The sequence below is a fragment of the Dermochelys coriacea genome, chromosome 3, assembly GCF_009764565.3.
Source record: "Dermochelys coriacea isolate rDerCor1 chromosome 3, rDerCor1.pri.v4, whole genome shotgun sequence".
NCBI classification, from domain to species: Eukaryota; Metazoa; Chordata; order Testudines; family Dermochelyidae; genus Dermochelys; species Dermochelys coriacea.
Genome location: NC_050070.1, coordinates 185,071,543 through 185,086,781, shown reverse-complemented (window position 1 = coordinate 185,086,781; position 15,239 = coordinate 185,071,543). Strand labels below are relative to the sequence as shown.

The window sequence follows — 15,239 nt, the reverse complement described above, 5'->3', positions numbered from 1 at the left end:
ATGTTTGTCTCCTTCCCTTGTGCTGCCCTGACTAGGCTAAGAGCCCCACCCTTTGTACTTCCTGTTCCACCTCTCCCCTTCCGGGGCTTGGAGTAAGCTTGGTCTGGCCCCGCCCACTAAGGCTGAGAGAGTAGCTCTTTACCCTCTGGTTCAGAGGTAAGCCACCCTGGCTCCCTACAGGTGCCCATTGCTGACATGACACTGCAAAAATTATATAACTATTCTGACATCAGATGCTGTGTAGCATATATATAGTCAAAGTATGCTAGTCATATCTGTCTGCAAATAAGCTACAGCTAATAAGCATCTAGGAAAGTGTTATCTACAGGTTATATAGGTATAGATATATATCCATTATGTGTATCAATCTATCTATATGCATATTGTGGCAGAGCTCCAACTTTGTCCCTGTGAGTCCCATGTTTCCAGGTGGTTTATGCTAGCCTCAGAGGCTCACTGCAATCCTCCACATAGCCCTTCTCTCTCTCTAGGGCCAGGGTTACAGTCTACAGAGCCCTTTTCATCATAAGCCAGCAAGGAGGTTGGTGAGAGAACTCCCACAGTCTCTGTTGTCCCTACAGGCTTATTCCAGAACAGTTTAGCCTCCTGTCCTGACAGGGGCCTGTCTTTCCCTCCCAGGAGATGTTTCTGTAGTGGTGCGTTGGGCACACCCTCTAATCCGGGTTCCAGCTCAGGGACCCTAATGATAGCAGCTGTTGGCAGCCAGCCTTTCACTGCCAGAGTTGCTACATTTCCCTGGGCTACTACTTCCCCACAGCTCTCCCACTTTTCTCTCTTAATACTGCCTTCACCCTTACCTGAGGGCTCCCTTTCCAGTGGTTTAGAGATGTCTTCATTACCCAGCCCTTCAGCTGTACTTGCTCTCTCCTTGGCCTGATGGGACTGAGCCCTTTTATAGTATCAGACCTTAATTAGAATCAGGTGCTCTCATTAGCCTAATGGTTTCAACTGACTCTTTGCAGGCTAATTGGAATAATGTAACCACCCTAGCCTGGAGCAGCCCCTGCTCTGGTCAGTCAGGGAACAGCCATCTGTTCACCCAGTGGCCAGTAGATCTGCTCCTCTGCTGAATCCTACTGTCCTGGATGAAGGAAGGAGATTGCTGCTGCTGCTACTTCCCTGGCTAGGCTGGGCCAGACACCACCCACTCCCCTTATCTGCTACCTGGTTGCTGACTAGCTGCTAGACTCCCCCTGCCCCTTGGGTGCTGCTGCTGCTCCAACTGCAGCCCCTTGGGAGGGGAGGCTGCTGATCTGCTCCCCGGAGGCAGGGAGTGAGGGATCCCTATCCCAGCCGTCGCTATTGCTGCTGTGGACACCACCACCACCTGTGAGGGTCCTTTCTACCTGCCTGGCCACAGGGCTGCTGCTGTCTTTGCTGCCTGGGAGCTGCTGGACCCCGAAGGAGGAGGGGACGAGGCCATCTGCTGTTGGGGGAGCGCACGGGGACTCTGCAGACCACTGTGGAGGGGGCCTTAAGGCTGAGTAACTTTTGAACTGTGCTCTTGTGGTGGGGGTTTTGACTGTTTGTGGGGACACCAGGGCTGTGGCGTGGAGCCTGCCCCCCAGTCCATCTGCATGTTCCCCTCCAACCCCCCTCCCACCACCATCGTCGTCGCTGCCCTCTCCACCACCCCCAGTGGACTCTTCCCATCTGCCTCAAGCTCCTGCCTCTGGGACTCCACTGCTTGCTTGGCCTGCTGCGCCCTTTCACCACCTTTTGGGCCTGAAGCAGCAGCTGACTCTTTGAAAGCACATGTGGGCGCACATGCCCCTGGACTGGACCCCTTTAGTGAGCCCCTAGCTTTGTCCCTTGCTACCTGCCCCATTTTGCCCCTTGCAGCCTTTTTGCCCTCCCCTTTATCTCAGCACCTCGTTGGCTTCAGTTTTGTTTGCCTGCCCTGACCTTTTCCCTCTGCAACTTTTGTTTGTTTGCCCAGCCCCGGCCTCTGAAGCTAGCTCCTCGGTTCCCTGTCCTGCCTCCGGCCTGTTTCTCCCCCCTCCCCATGTGGTACCCCTTCCCTGATTGGCTCTTACTCAGTGCGCCCATGCCCCTGCCCATGCGCTTGTGTTCTTCCCCTTTTTGAGTTTGCCCCATCTCACTACACCCCCCTAACATTGTTATGACCTCCTTCCCCTAGTGCAGCTAGAGGAGCCGGATTCCTATCCTGAGTCGGGGACTGTCCCCTACGAGCCCTTGATACACCCCTGTCTAGACCCCCTCTTTTGACGCCCTCGCCGCTAGGCTGCAGGCAGGGGAGGAGGAGTGGTCGACCCGCCTCCCCTTTCCCTTCCTCTCTTTGGTGTTTTCCCCTCCCTCCCTATTTATTATGGTGGGGGACACGACGGGTGGGGCCCCTCCAGCAGCCCCAGATACCCCTCCCCTGCCTGCCCCTCCGTTCCCCCCCTAGCCTCTACCTCAACTGCCACTGCCAAACCACCTGCCACCGCCACTGCCGGGGCGCCGGCAGCAGCGGGCACTGGGGTGACCTCCGCTGCTGCCATGTTCCTCGCCCCCTTGGATTCTGGGGGAGCCCCCCCAGCCGGCGGGAAGGGCCAGGGGAAGAAGTAGGGGAAGGGCCCAGCCAAAAAGACCAGGCTCTCCATGGCAGGGACTGCCCCCACTGCCGCAGCCCCGCCACCGGTCGCAGCGTCCCTACCCGCTGCTTCCTCCACCAGCTCTACAGGTGTCCCTCCCCCGGCCCCCAGGGCGTAAGCCCGGGTGGTGGCAGCCCCCCTGCCTGCCGCTACATCATCTCTCCTGCCCACCGCCTCCGCTACCAGCTATAGCGGCCGGGGCCCCTTTCCCACCATGACCAGGAAGCATGGCGTCCGTTGCCTCCTGGTGCCTGCCTCGCCCCAAGTGGAGACGTATGTGTGGGCGTTGGAGAAGGTGGTGGGGCCCACGGCCATTGTGGCGGCCTCCAAAATGTATGGGAAGGTCGTCTTCTTTTTAGCATTGGAGGCTGCCGCCCAGGAGGCGGTGGAGAAGGGCCTGGCAGTAGGGGGCATGTTCGTTCACCTGGAGCCGCTGGGCATCTGGACGACCTGGGCATCTGCCTCGTCCTGACCTCAGTCCCTCCCTTCCTTCCCAATGCCGCCCTATTACCTGCCCTTTTGACCCTGGGGAAACCCATTTCCTTCCTGAGCCCTCTCTCACTGGGCTGCAAGGACCCCGCCCTCCGTCACGTCCTCTCGTTCCGCCAGCAAGTGCAGCTTCAACTGCCGCTGGTGGCGCGTGACAGAGAGGTGCTTGAGGAGTCCTTTTTGGTTCCCTACCAGGGGGCCCATTACTGGGTGCACTATTCTATGGGGGAGGCCCGGTGCTACCTCTGCTGGGCGATGGGGCACGTTGGAGAGACTGCCCCTTGGCCCGGCAAGGAGAGGCATCCGGGACCCCTAAGCCCCAGCGGGGCACCGGCCCTGTCATCGCCGGTGCCCCTGGTTGCCTGGCGCCTGGAGCTGCCTCTTCTCCCACTCAGTCCACCACTGCTCCCGCTCGGGCCCAAGGGGCAATCCCCCGCAGCATGCCCAGATGAGTGGGAGAGCCCTGCCTCTGCTGCCTGCAGTCTGACGGGGCATCTAGAGGAGGGTGCGGCAGGGATACCACCAAGCGTGGGAGAGGGCCCGCCCCGGGGGATTTTTCCCTCCCTCAGGCCGCCCTACTGCTGCCTCCCATGGTCCCTGAATCATTGCCCCTGCCTCCCGACCCGACCCCTGTTAGCCCGGCCCCCTGATGATGCCATGGAGGGCTGGGCCCTAGTCCAGGGGAAGTGAGGCAAGCGGAAGGCTTGAGCTCCGCTCCCTTCCACCGATGCGGAAGCCCCCAGGAAGACCAGAAAAGGGGGAACCGATGCCAAGCCCTCTGCCTTGCCCACGGATGTGTTCCATCTCCCAGTGCCGGCTGGGGAAGACTTGGCAGCACAGGAGGGGTTTACCGTCCCTCCATTGGGGCCCCTTCCCTCCAAGGCCCGCAATGGAGCCCCTCCTGCCCCGTTACCACCCGGAGCCCCTGTGAGCCCCGAGGCAAGCATCACTTTGGGCATTGGCGGGGAGACCTCCGGGGTGGTGGAAGGGGAGTTCCCCTTCCTCTACGAGGAGATCGAGGCCCTGGGTCTGACCTCGGTCACCCAGGGGGATGACCACCCTCTGTCAGCGGGCCTCGATCTGAGCTACCTCACCCCGGCTCCCCCTTCTCCATGCTCCCCCCCCAACTGCTGCTGCTGCTCCCGCCTCCAAGGGTTGCCTGGGCTCCTCCATCTACCCAGCAGTGGGTGGCACCCTGCTGTCGGCCACCGAGCCCACTGAGGCGACAGCCGGTGCCGTGCAGTTGGGACATGGGCCCTAGGGGCTGTCCCTTGTGGGCGTGGGGCAACTGACCTCCTTCCCATGCGAGGACCCTACTGAAGATGCTGTGGCTACTTGGCCGGCCATGGTGCTAGAGCCCAGCATCATGGAGGGCCCCCTTCTGACCTCCCAGTCCCTTGAGCTAAACCGAGGGGGGCCAATTTCCAACTGTGTGGCTCCTGGAGCCCAGGATCCTGCCTTTGCCCCTCTCCTTGACTCTGCTTCCGACCCCTGCCCTGCTCCTATTCTGGATCCCTGCCCTGCCCTTGATGTCAACCCTGTCCCTGTCCCCTCCACCTCCTGTGATATCATTGCTGCCCCTGGGGCTGTCATCTCCTCACTCCCAGAGGATGGCCCCCAGGGAGCAGCCTCTGTATTTCCCAGTCCTGACTCACCAGGGGCTGCTATCTTCCCTCCGCCGCCCCCAACTAAGCCGGGGTTTGACCACATGGTGCCAGCCCATCGGGTGCCACATCGGGGGTCCGCCCCTTGCCTGCCCATTTTGGTTGGCCACGGGGCTGTGTCGGTGGTCCCTCCAGAGGAAAGCCAGGGGCTAGTGACCCAGGCCTCCCATACGCTGCGAGAGGAGCTGCGGGAGTTCCTTGAGGATGTCCGTGGCTCCCATAACAAGGTGAAGCTTGCTCTCCAGCAATGGGGAGACTTCCATCAAATCCTCCGTGCAGCGAGGGCCCGCATGGGGGAGGGTAAATGGACCGGGAAGCAGGGTGCCGCAGCCTACCAGTGGGTCCGCCTCTTCTGTGATTCCTTACTCATCTACGGGGTAGGTCACAGACTGTTGCGTGGCCCGTCAGGAGCTGCGAGCATCCCTGCTGGTGAGGATCCCCCCCCCAGCCCTCCTCATGGCACCTCTTACCATTGCAAAGTTGAACACCCAGGGCTGTAGGATGGGTCTCTGCAGGTCCCAGGTGCTCCCCTTCCTTCAGGAGGGGGCGTACTCTGTGGTTTTCCTGCAGGAGACCCATACGGATCCGACTGCCGAAGAAAGCTGGCAGCTGGATTGGGGGGACAGGGTCTACTTTAGCCATCTCACAGTTTGTACAGCTGAGTGGCGACCCTGTTCTCCCCCGACCTACGGCCCAAGGTGCTGGGGGTCACCGAGGTTGTGCCAGGCTGCCTGCTGCACCTCCAGGTCCGTATGGAGCGATTCGTAGTCAATCTTGTCAACGTCTATGCCCCGACATTGGGCCCGGAGCGGCTGCGTTTCTTTCAGCAGGCATCCGCCTTCCTCAGCACCTTGGATCTTCGCGAGTGCCTGGTCCTGGGTGGGGGCTTTAATACTACCCTCGAGCAGCGGGACCGCTCAGGAAACGAGCTGTGCCCGGCCGCCGCAGATGTCCTCCGGGAGATACTCGACCATCATTCCCTGGTCGATGTCTGGCGTGACCACCACCCGGACGTCTCAACGTTTACCTTTGTCCGGGTGGAGGCCCATCGGTTGCGGCACTCCCGGTCGGACCGCATCTACTTATCGCGTTTCCACCTTTCATGGGCCCACTCCTCCAGCATCCGGCCGGCTCCATTCTCCGATCACCATTTAGCCACTGTGACGGTCTCTCTCAGCGCAGAGAGGCCGGGGCTTGCCTATTGGCATTTTAACAACAGCTTGTTGGAGGATGTGGGCTTCGTGGCGTCCTTCCGGGAGTTCTGGCTGGCCTGGCGAGGGCAGCAGCATGCCTTTCCCTCGGTGCGGTGGTGGTGGTACCTGGGTAAGGCGCACGCCCGGCTCTTCTGCTGTGACTACACCCGGGGCGCCAGCCGACGGAGGGATGCGGCGATAGGGCAGTTGGAACAGGAGGTCTTAGAGATGGAGAGGATCCATCCCTCTGTGGGGCATGCCGGGAGGAGCTCCGGGCCCTTGAGGACCATCGGGCCCAGAGTGCCTTTGTTCGATCCCACATCCACCTCCTTCGGGAGATGGATCACAGCTCCCACTTCTATGCCCTGGAGAAAAAAGCGGGGGCTAAGAAGCATGTCACCTGCCTCCTCGCGGAGGATGGCATCCCCCTCATGGATCCGGCGGAGATGTGCGGGAGGGCCAGGGCCTTCTATGCTTGCCTTTTCTCCCCGGATCTGACCGATCCTAACGCTTGCAGAGTGCTCTGGGATGAACTCCTGACAGTCAGTGCGGGCGACTGACACCAGCTAGAGCTGCCTCTCACTCTGGCTGAGTTTTTGGAAGCCCTCCGTCGCATGCCCACCAATAAATCTCCGGGCATGGACGGGCTGACCGTGGAATTCTACTGCGTGTTCTGGGACATCCTCGGCCCAGACCTAGTCACCGTCTGGGCCGAGTCTTTGCAGAGCGGGGTCCTTCCTCTTTCGTGCAGGTGAGCTGTGCTCGCCTTATTGCCAAAGGAGGGCAACCTCCGCGATTTATGAAATTGGCGTCCCGTCTCGCTCCTCAGCATGGACTACAAGGTCGAAGCGAAAGCCATCTCACTGCGGCTAGGGTCCGTGCTGGCGGACGTGGTCAACTCAGACCAGACCTACATTGTCCCGGGCCGCACCATCTTCGACAACCTGCATCTGGTCCGGGACCTCTTGGAACTCGGGTGTAGGGATGGTCTGTCATTCGCCCTCCTGTCCCTGGATCAGGAGAAGGCATTCGACAGGGTGGATCATGGGTATCTCCTGAGCACTCTGCAGGTGTTTCGCTTCAGACCCCAGTTTGTGGGTTTTCTCCAGGTGCTGTATGCCTCCGCAGAGTGTCTGGTCAGGCTCAACTGGATCCTGACCCAACCGGTCAGCTTCTGGTGAGGATTTCAGCAGGGGTGCCCCCTCTTGGGCCAGCTGTACGCTCTGGCGATCGAGCCCTTTCTCTGTCTTCTCCGGAGGAGGTTGATGGGGTTGGCGCTGTGGGAGCTGGAGCTGCGGCTGGTCCTGTCAGCGTACGCAGACGATGTGCTCCTCGTGGTCCAGGACCCGGGCGACTTGGCGTGGGTGGAGGCTTGCCAGGCCATTTACTTGGCAGCCTCCTCCACCCGGGTCAACTGGGTCAAGAGCTCTGGCTTGGTGGGGATTGGTGGCAGGCGAGCTCCCTCCCACCTGCGCTTCAGGCCATCCGGTGAAGAGGTCCTGGTAGAAGACAGGCAGGTCGGAGAGGTCTCGCGGTCATTGTGATCCCTTTGGAGGAAAGCTGGGGGCTAGTGACCCCGGCCCCCCGTACGCTGAGAGAGGAGCTGCGGGAGTTCCTTGAGGATGTCCATGGCTCCCGTAACAAGGTGCAGCTTGCTCTCCAGTGATGGGGGGACTTCCATCAAATCCTTCAGGGTGCGAGGGCCCTCATGGGGGAGGGTAAAAGGACCGGGAAGCAGGCCGCCACAGCCTACCAGTGGGTCCGCCTCTTCCGTGACTCCTTACTCACCTACGGAGTAGGTCACAGATTGTTGCACGGCCCATTGGGAGCCGCGAGCATCCCTGCCGGCGAGGATCCCCCCAGCCCTCCTCATGGCACCTTTCACCATCGCAACATTGAACACCCGGGGCTGTAGGATAGGTCTCCGCAGGTGCCAGGTGCTCCCCTTCCTTTGGGGGGGGGTACCCTGTGGTTTTCCTACAGGAGACCTATACGGGTCTGGCCGCCGAAGACGGCTGGTGGCTGGAATGGGGGGGACAGGGTCTACTTTAGCCATTTCACAGTTCATACGGCTGGAGAGGCGACTCAGTTCCGACCGATCTTAACACTTGCAGAGTGCTCTGGGACGAACTCCCAATGGTTAGCGCAGGCGACTGAGAGCAGCTAGAGCTGCCTCTCACTCTGGCCGAGTTCTCGGAAGCCCTCCGCCGCATGCCCACCAATGAATCTCCGGGCATGGACAGGCTGATCATGGAGTTCTATCACGTGTTCTGGGATGTCCTCGTCCCAGACCTTGTCACTGTCTGGGCCTAGTCCTTGAAAAGCGGTGTCCTCCCTCTCTCGTTCAGGTGAGCTGTGCTCGCCTTATTGCCGAAGAAGGGGGACCTCTGCAACTTATGGAACTGGCATCCTGTCTGGATGGAATACAGGGTCATAACAAAGGCCATCTCGCTGCAGCTGGGGTCTATGCTGGTGGACGTGGTCCATCCTGACTAGACCTACACCGTCCCGGGCAGGACCATCTTCGATAACTTGTACTTGGTCCGGGACCTCTTGGAGCTGGGGCATAGGGATGGTCTGTTTTTAGTCCTTCTGTCCCTGGACCAGGAAAAGGCATTCAACAGGATGGACCACGGATATCTCCTAGGCACCCTGCGGGTGTTTGGCTTTGGGTCCCAGTTTGTGGGTTTTTTCCAGCTGCTGTACGCTGGGGCAGAGTGTCTGTGTGGTCAGGCTCAACTGGACCCTGACCGAGCTGGTCAGCTTTGGGCAGGGAGTGCAGCAGTGGTGCCCCCTCTCGGGGCAGCTGTATGCTCTGGCGATCTAGCCCTTCCTCTGTCTCCTCTGCTGGCAATTGACGGGGTTAGCATTTTGGGAGCTGGAGCTGCACCTGGTCTTGTCAGCGTACGCCGATGACGTGTTCCTCGTGGTCCAGGACCCAGGCGACCTGGTGCGGGTGGAGGCCTGCCAGGCCATTTACTTGGCAGCAATGGTGAGCTGGAGCCGGTTTATGCAAACTGGTCGTTAAATTTTGAAGCAGTTTTAGAACCGGTTGTTAACTCAGCACCCCCTGGAGGGGAGCGGGGCTTTGATGGGCTCCAGCCAGGAAGTGATGTAATTCCTCCTCTAGCCGCCAGGGGCGCTGTGCTGCGGGAGCCATATGGGCTGCCGCCTGGCCCTTGGCATGAGTCCTATTGCTGCTGCTGCTGCTGCTGCTGCTGCTGCTCCCCTGGCCCTGGGGCTCCCGCTGCTGCCTGGTGGGTGCCCAGCTCTCTGCTGGGTCTGGGCTGCGTCCTGCGGCTCTCCCCGTGAGTACCCACAACCCTGCCCTCAGCCAGCCCCTGTCTCCAGCCAACCGCACACCCCCTGCCTGCAGCCAGCCCCTGCCGCACACCCTTGCCCTGCCTGCACCAGCCCCGCAACCCTGCTTTGCCTGCAGCCAGCCCCTACCTCCAGTCAGCCCCTGCCCTGCCCGCAGCCAGCCCCACACCCCCTTGTCTCCAGCCAACCCTACACCCTCCTGTCTCCAGCCAGCCCTGCACCCCCAGCGCTGCCTGCAGCCAGCCCTGCACCCCCTGCCTCCAGCTAGTCCTGCCCCATGCCCCTGTCTGTAGCTGGCCCCACATCCACTGGTGCCCTGCAGTTCCCAGGGCAGTAACCCTGCACACCTGCTTCAGTGAGGGGGGCAGGGAGCAGCTGGGACCCACACATGTACACACCCAAGGGTGACCAGATGGCAAGTGTGAAAAATCAGGACAAGGGGTGAGGGGTAATAGGAGCCTATATAAGAAAAAGACCCCAAAATCGGGACTATCCCTATTAAATCGGGACATCTGGTCACCCTAGCACACCCCCAGGGAGTGGCGGGGACCCAGACATGTGAAACAGAGCTCATTTCTAATTCAGGCCCATCTTTTTAAAAAAACTTTAGGCAGGGTTAACATACATCTGTATTTTCCCAGACAGGTCAGGCTTTTTGGTTCTTAAATCGCAAAATCTAAAAATTCCTCCTGGGAAAATATGGACATATGGTAACCCTGTTGGTACAAAAAATACATACTGGGGCACATCCCTTAAATCAGAACGTTTTATAGGGAACCGGTTGTTAAGATTTTGGCAGCTCATCACTGCTCGGTGGCCTCCTCCACCCAGGTCAACTGGGTCAAGAGCTCTGACTTGGTGGTCGGGGACGGGTGGCAGGCGAGTTCCCTCCCACCTGCACTTCAAGCCATCCGGTGGAGCATGCATCCACTGCTCTATCTCGTCATTTACCTTTCTGTCATGCATCCTTCTCCACCGGGGAACTGGCAAGATTTGGAGGCCAGGGTGGGTGAGCAGCTGCGGAGATGGACAGGACTGCTCCAGTGTCTCTCCCTGCAAGGGAAGGCGCTAATGCTGAACCAGCCAGTCCTGTCCATGATCTGGCACTGGCTCAACACCCTGAGTCCGGCCCCGGGAATCCTAGCCAGGCTCCAGAGGACAGCCCTGGAGTTTTTCTGGCCAGGACTGTACTGGGTCTCTGCAGGGGTCCTGAGTCTTCCCCTGGAGGAGGGAGGACAGTGTCTGCTCTGCCGTTGTAGCCAGGTCCATGTCTTCCACCTCCAGGCCCTGCAGAGACTCCTTTATGGTGCAGGTAGTCCGGCGTGGAGCACGCTAGTGCATGCCTTCCTCCACTGCCTCCGAGGGCTCTGATATGACTGGCAGCTCTTTTTTCTTCACCTGAGGAGTCTTCCGCGAGACCTCTCAGAGCTGCCAGTCTTCTACCAGGGCCTCCTTCAGACTTGGAAGCTCCTTTTGGTGACCAGGCCCATTGTGGACACTGAGGGGGCAGACCTCCTCACAGAGCCCCTGCTGCATAATCACAATCTATTATGTGATTATAATCACAATCCCTCGGTGTGCCGGAGGTTGGTCCTGGCAGAAATTACCAGGGTCGAAGACCTCCTGGACTACAACAGGGGGGACTGGGTGGATCCCTGTGCGCTGGGTTGGTGCATGGGGCTCTCCACCCTTCTGACTCCCCTGTGCATACTCCAGGAGGTGGGTGCTGCCTTGTCGCCCCCTTTTCTTGTCTTCCTACAGCGGGCCCTGTGAGAGAGTGCTCCCTGCCCACCCCGGGCCCTCCAGACCTTTTTATTGGACCCATGTTACGGGAGTCCCCCTGGGCTTCATAGAATATCAGGGTTGGAAGGGATCTCAGGAGATCATCTAGTCCAACCCCCTACTCAAAGCAGGACCAATCCCCAATTTTTGCCCCAGATCCCTAAATGGCCCCCTCAAGGATTGAACTCATAACCCTGGGTTTAGCAGACCAATGCTCAAACCACTGAGCTATCCCTCCCCCCGCTCCCATACTCCGAGCTTCCCCACTTCCATACTCCGAGCTGGCTGTGCATCCTGCAGCTGGTTTGCTTCCAAACCATACCCAGGGACTAACTGTACACACTCGTGCTCCACATGTTGCATTTCCTCACCCTCTCGTCCTGCCCCGATACCAAGTGGGGGGACTATTTACCACCTGTGGAGGGTGAGGAGCCCTGGTGGGCCAGCCTTTATTCCACCTGGGTCCCAAGGCCCACTGGGGACACTTCATGGAGCCTTGAGCATGGGCATTTATCTGGCTTGGTTCACCCCCCCATACCCGAGGTCTGCCCCTTCTGCGGCGTGAGGGAAAACATGGCGCACACTTACCTCGAATGCGCCAGGTTGCAGCCCCTATTCTGGCTCCTCCAGAACCTCTTGTTGAGGTTCTGGCTGCACTTTTCCCCACACCTGTTCATTTTCGCACACTCTGAGTCCCCACAAAGTCACGAGACCTCCTTGTCAACCTTCTCCTGGCTCTAGCTAAAGTCACCATCTATAACACCAGGAGGAAGATGTTGGACGAGGGGATGCTCTGTGACTGTGGGGCCTGTTTCCGTTCCTCCCTGGTTTCACGTCTCCGGGCAGAGTTTCACTGGGCAGCATCCGCTGGCTCCCTAGATACCTTTGAAGAGCAGTGGGCGCTGTCTGGGGTCCTCCGCTCAGTGTCCCCATCCAGTACCCTTGTTTTGACAGCCCCCCCCACTACCTGGCTGCTGGACCACCCCCCCTCCAGTTGCTGCTGCTCCTGCTGCAGCCCCTTGGGGGGGGCCTGCTGGCCCACTCCCCAGAGGAGTGGAGTGAGGGACCCCAGCCATTGCTGCTGCTGTGGACATCACCACCACCACCATCTGAGCAGATTCCTTCCTGCCTGGCCACCGGACTGTCTGCTGGAGCCGCTGCTGCTGCATTTGCTGCCTGGGAGCTGCTGGAGCCCCAAGCAGGAGGAAGATGAGGATCATTTGCTGCTGGGGGAGCGCACAGAACCTCTGCAGACCACTGTGGAGGGGGCCTTTAAGGACTGAGTAACTTGACTGTGTTTGTGGCGACACGGGGTGTGGGGTGGAGCCTTCCCCCTGGTCCATCCGTGTCTCCCTCCTGCCCCCCACCATCGTTGCCCCCTCCACAACCCCCATTGGTTGCTTACCATCTGCTTCAGTTCCTGCCTCTGAGACTCAGCTGCTTGCCTGGCTTGCCATGCCCTTTTACCAGTTTGGGCCTGGAGCAGCAGCCAGAAAAAAACTGACTTTTTTGCAAGCGCACATGAGTGCATGTGCCCCCCCGCTTGGACTGACACTCCCCCTTCCCAGCAGCAGTCTCCCCTTGCAGCCCTTTGCTTCAACCCCCCCCCCCCCCCCGCTTTGCCGTAGCTCCTCAGCAGCTTCAGTTTGTTTGCCTGCCCCACCCTTTTCCCTCTGCAGTTTTATTTGCTTGTTTGCCCCCCTTCCCCCCTGCTGCCGCCTCTGAAGCTAGTCCCGTCCTACCTCCAGCCTGGTTGTTCTCCCTACTGCAGTTTCCCTGCCCTGACTGGCCCTTTGCTCTGTGCGCCCATGCCCCCTTCCATGCGCTTGTGCTCCTCCCCTATTTCAGTTTGAACCCCTGTCTCACTGCACTCCCCCCCTGATGCTATTATAGCACTTCCCTCCCCTAGTACAGCTAGAGCAGCGGGAATCCCCTCCTGAGCTGATGACTGAACAGCTCCCGCCCCACCCCGAGTCCTTGCCTTCATAGGCCATCCCACTTCTGGCACCCTCCTCCCCTGCCTGCAGCCTAGCGGGGAGGAATGGTCGACCAGTTCCCCATTTCCCCCCCCCCCGCCCCGGTGTTTCTTCTCCCTCCCTGCTCATTATGGTAGGGGAAAAGGCAAGTGGGATCCTTTGGGCAGCTCCCACTGCCCCTCCTCCACCTTCCCCTGCTCCCATCGTCCCCTGGGGCTCCCACCTCTACCGCCACTCTCAAACCACCTGCTACCATGCCTGCTGGGGCACCGGCAGTGCCAGGCAAAGGGCTGAACTCCACTGCTGCCATGTCCCTTGCCCCCTCTGATTCTGGGGGGCTGCCCCCAGCTGGCAGGAAAGGCCAAGGGAAAAAGAAGGGCACAGCCCCCCCCCCAAAATGGCGAAGCCCTCCATGGTAGGGGCTGCCCCCTCTGCCATGGCCCCCCCACTGGCCGCGGCGTCCCTCCCCGTTGCTCTCTCCACCAACTCTGCAGGTGCCCGGCTTGCAGGGCATACGCCCAGGTGGCGGCGACCCCCCCACTTGCTGCTATGTCACCTCCCTCAACCACCGCCTCTGCTTCCATCTCTGGCCCAGGGCCACTGCAAGGATATTTTGTACCCCAGGTGAAACTTCCACCTTGTGCCCCCCCACACACACACGAGTTCATTGAGGGTCAAATCTCAATGAGCCTTTATAGACCCCAGGGACCAGTTGTGCCCAAGGGCTGCTCCTCAGACTAGATTTCCCCCCTCCCTGCCCCCTGAACTCCCCTGGAGGGTGCACAGCCCCTGCCCCCCTGTGAAAGCAGTCCCTGGCCCGAATCCACTCACTGGCTTTGCCGGGCTTGGGCCACTGCAGCAGCTCGTTAGGGAGGAGCCTCCTTCCGGAGGCACCAGTGAGCCAGAGCATCCCGCTTGCGGTGGCAGCGAGCCCCAGTCATGGAGGAGCCGGCATGGCACAGGGGGGCAGCAGCCCTGCAAAGGCGGCAGCGCCGCTAGCAGGGGAGCAGTTGCGCCCCCCCACCCTTCCTGCCCAGGCTGTGGCCTGGCACCTCCCCCCCCAGGGGCTCCTGCAGGCTGCAGTGGATACATGCGGGCACTGGCCCCTATGTGCCCCCCGCCTCCCCTCTCTCCTAGGGTTACCATATTTCAACAATCAAAAAAGAGGATGGGGGAGAGCCCCACCCCATCCACTCCTTTCCACTGACTGCCCCCCTCAGTATCCCCAACACCCCCCCCCACTCCTTGTCCCATGGCTGCCCCCTCCTGGGATCCCTGCTCCTAACTGCCCCCCAGAACCCCACCCCCTACTTAAGCCTCCCTGTTCCTTGTCCCCTGACTGCCCCCTCCATCCCTCTCTTCCTTCCCAATGCCACCCTCTCTGCTATCTGCCCTCTCTGCTCTGGGGAGACCCTTTTCTGTTGTGAGCCCTCTCCCGCTGGGCTGCAAAGACTCTGGCCTCCATCATATCCTCTCGTTCTGCCAGCAGGTGCAGCTTCAACTGCCGCCGGTGACACGTGATGGAGAGGTGCTCGAGGGGTCCTTCCTGGTCCCCTACTAGGGTGCCTGCTACCGGGTGCATTACTCCACGGGGGAGGCCCCGTGCTACTTCTGCTGGGCAATGGAACGTGTCCGGAGGGACTGCATGGAGGGGTGTCCAAGACCCCGGATCCCGCGCAGGGCACCGGCCCCATCATTGCCTCCACCCCTGGCTGCCTAGCACTCAGAGCTGCCCCTCCTCCTTTCCAGCCCATCATTGCTCCTATTCGGGCCCTAGAGGCACCTCCCCCAGCACGCCCAGACTGTAGAGGTAAAAATCCTAAGGCCATCTTGGACCCTCTAAAAGACAACTAGGCATCCGTTTTGTAAACCCTTCTTGTCCCCTCCTCACTCCGAGTTTGGCTGATTGACAGTAACTACCTTTTCCTGCCTAAACATAAAAAAGCGCCAATCTGCCTAGCAACCCAATGTCTATATAAGGCGGCACTCAGATTAGATCAGGGCTGCCCACCTGCGTGGCAGAGTCTTGTTGCTGTCTGTCTGAGACAAAGTAAGTGACTGAGGGTAGGCCATTCACCCCACCAGGGTCATCTTAGCAGGGGATATACTCACCTAAACGCACCTAGGTGATTGCTTGCTCCACACATGAAGACGCAGGTGAAGGGAGGGGGAGGGATTCAATTACCCGAATACTCT

At 60.0% G+C, this 15,239-nt stretch overlaps 1 protein-coding gene and 1 long non-coding RNA gene across 2 annotated transcripts in view; both read left to right on the top strand.

The window, feature by feature from the left end:
• Nucleotides 1-15,239, top strand: part of LOC122459667 — a 1,177,620-nt gene that overhangs the window by 219,555 nt on the left and 942,826 nt on the right. The gene's annotated exons all lie outside the window — the stretch shown is intronic.
• Nucleotides 1-15,239, top strand: part of FOXN2 (forkhead box N2) — a 245,338-nt gene that overhangs the window by 48,035 nt on the left and 182,064 nt on the right. The window lies entirely within an intron of this gene.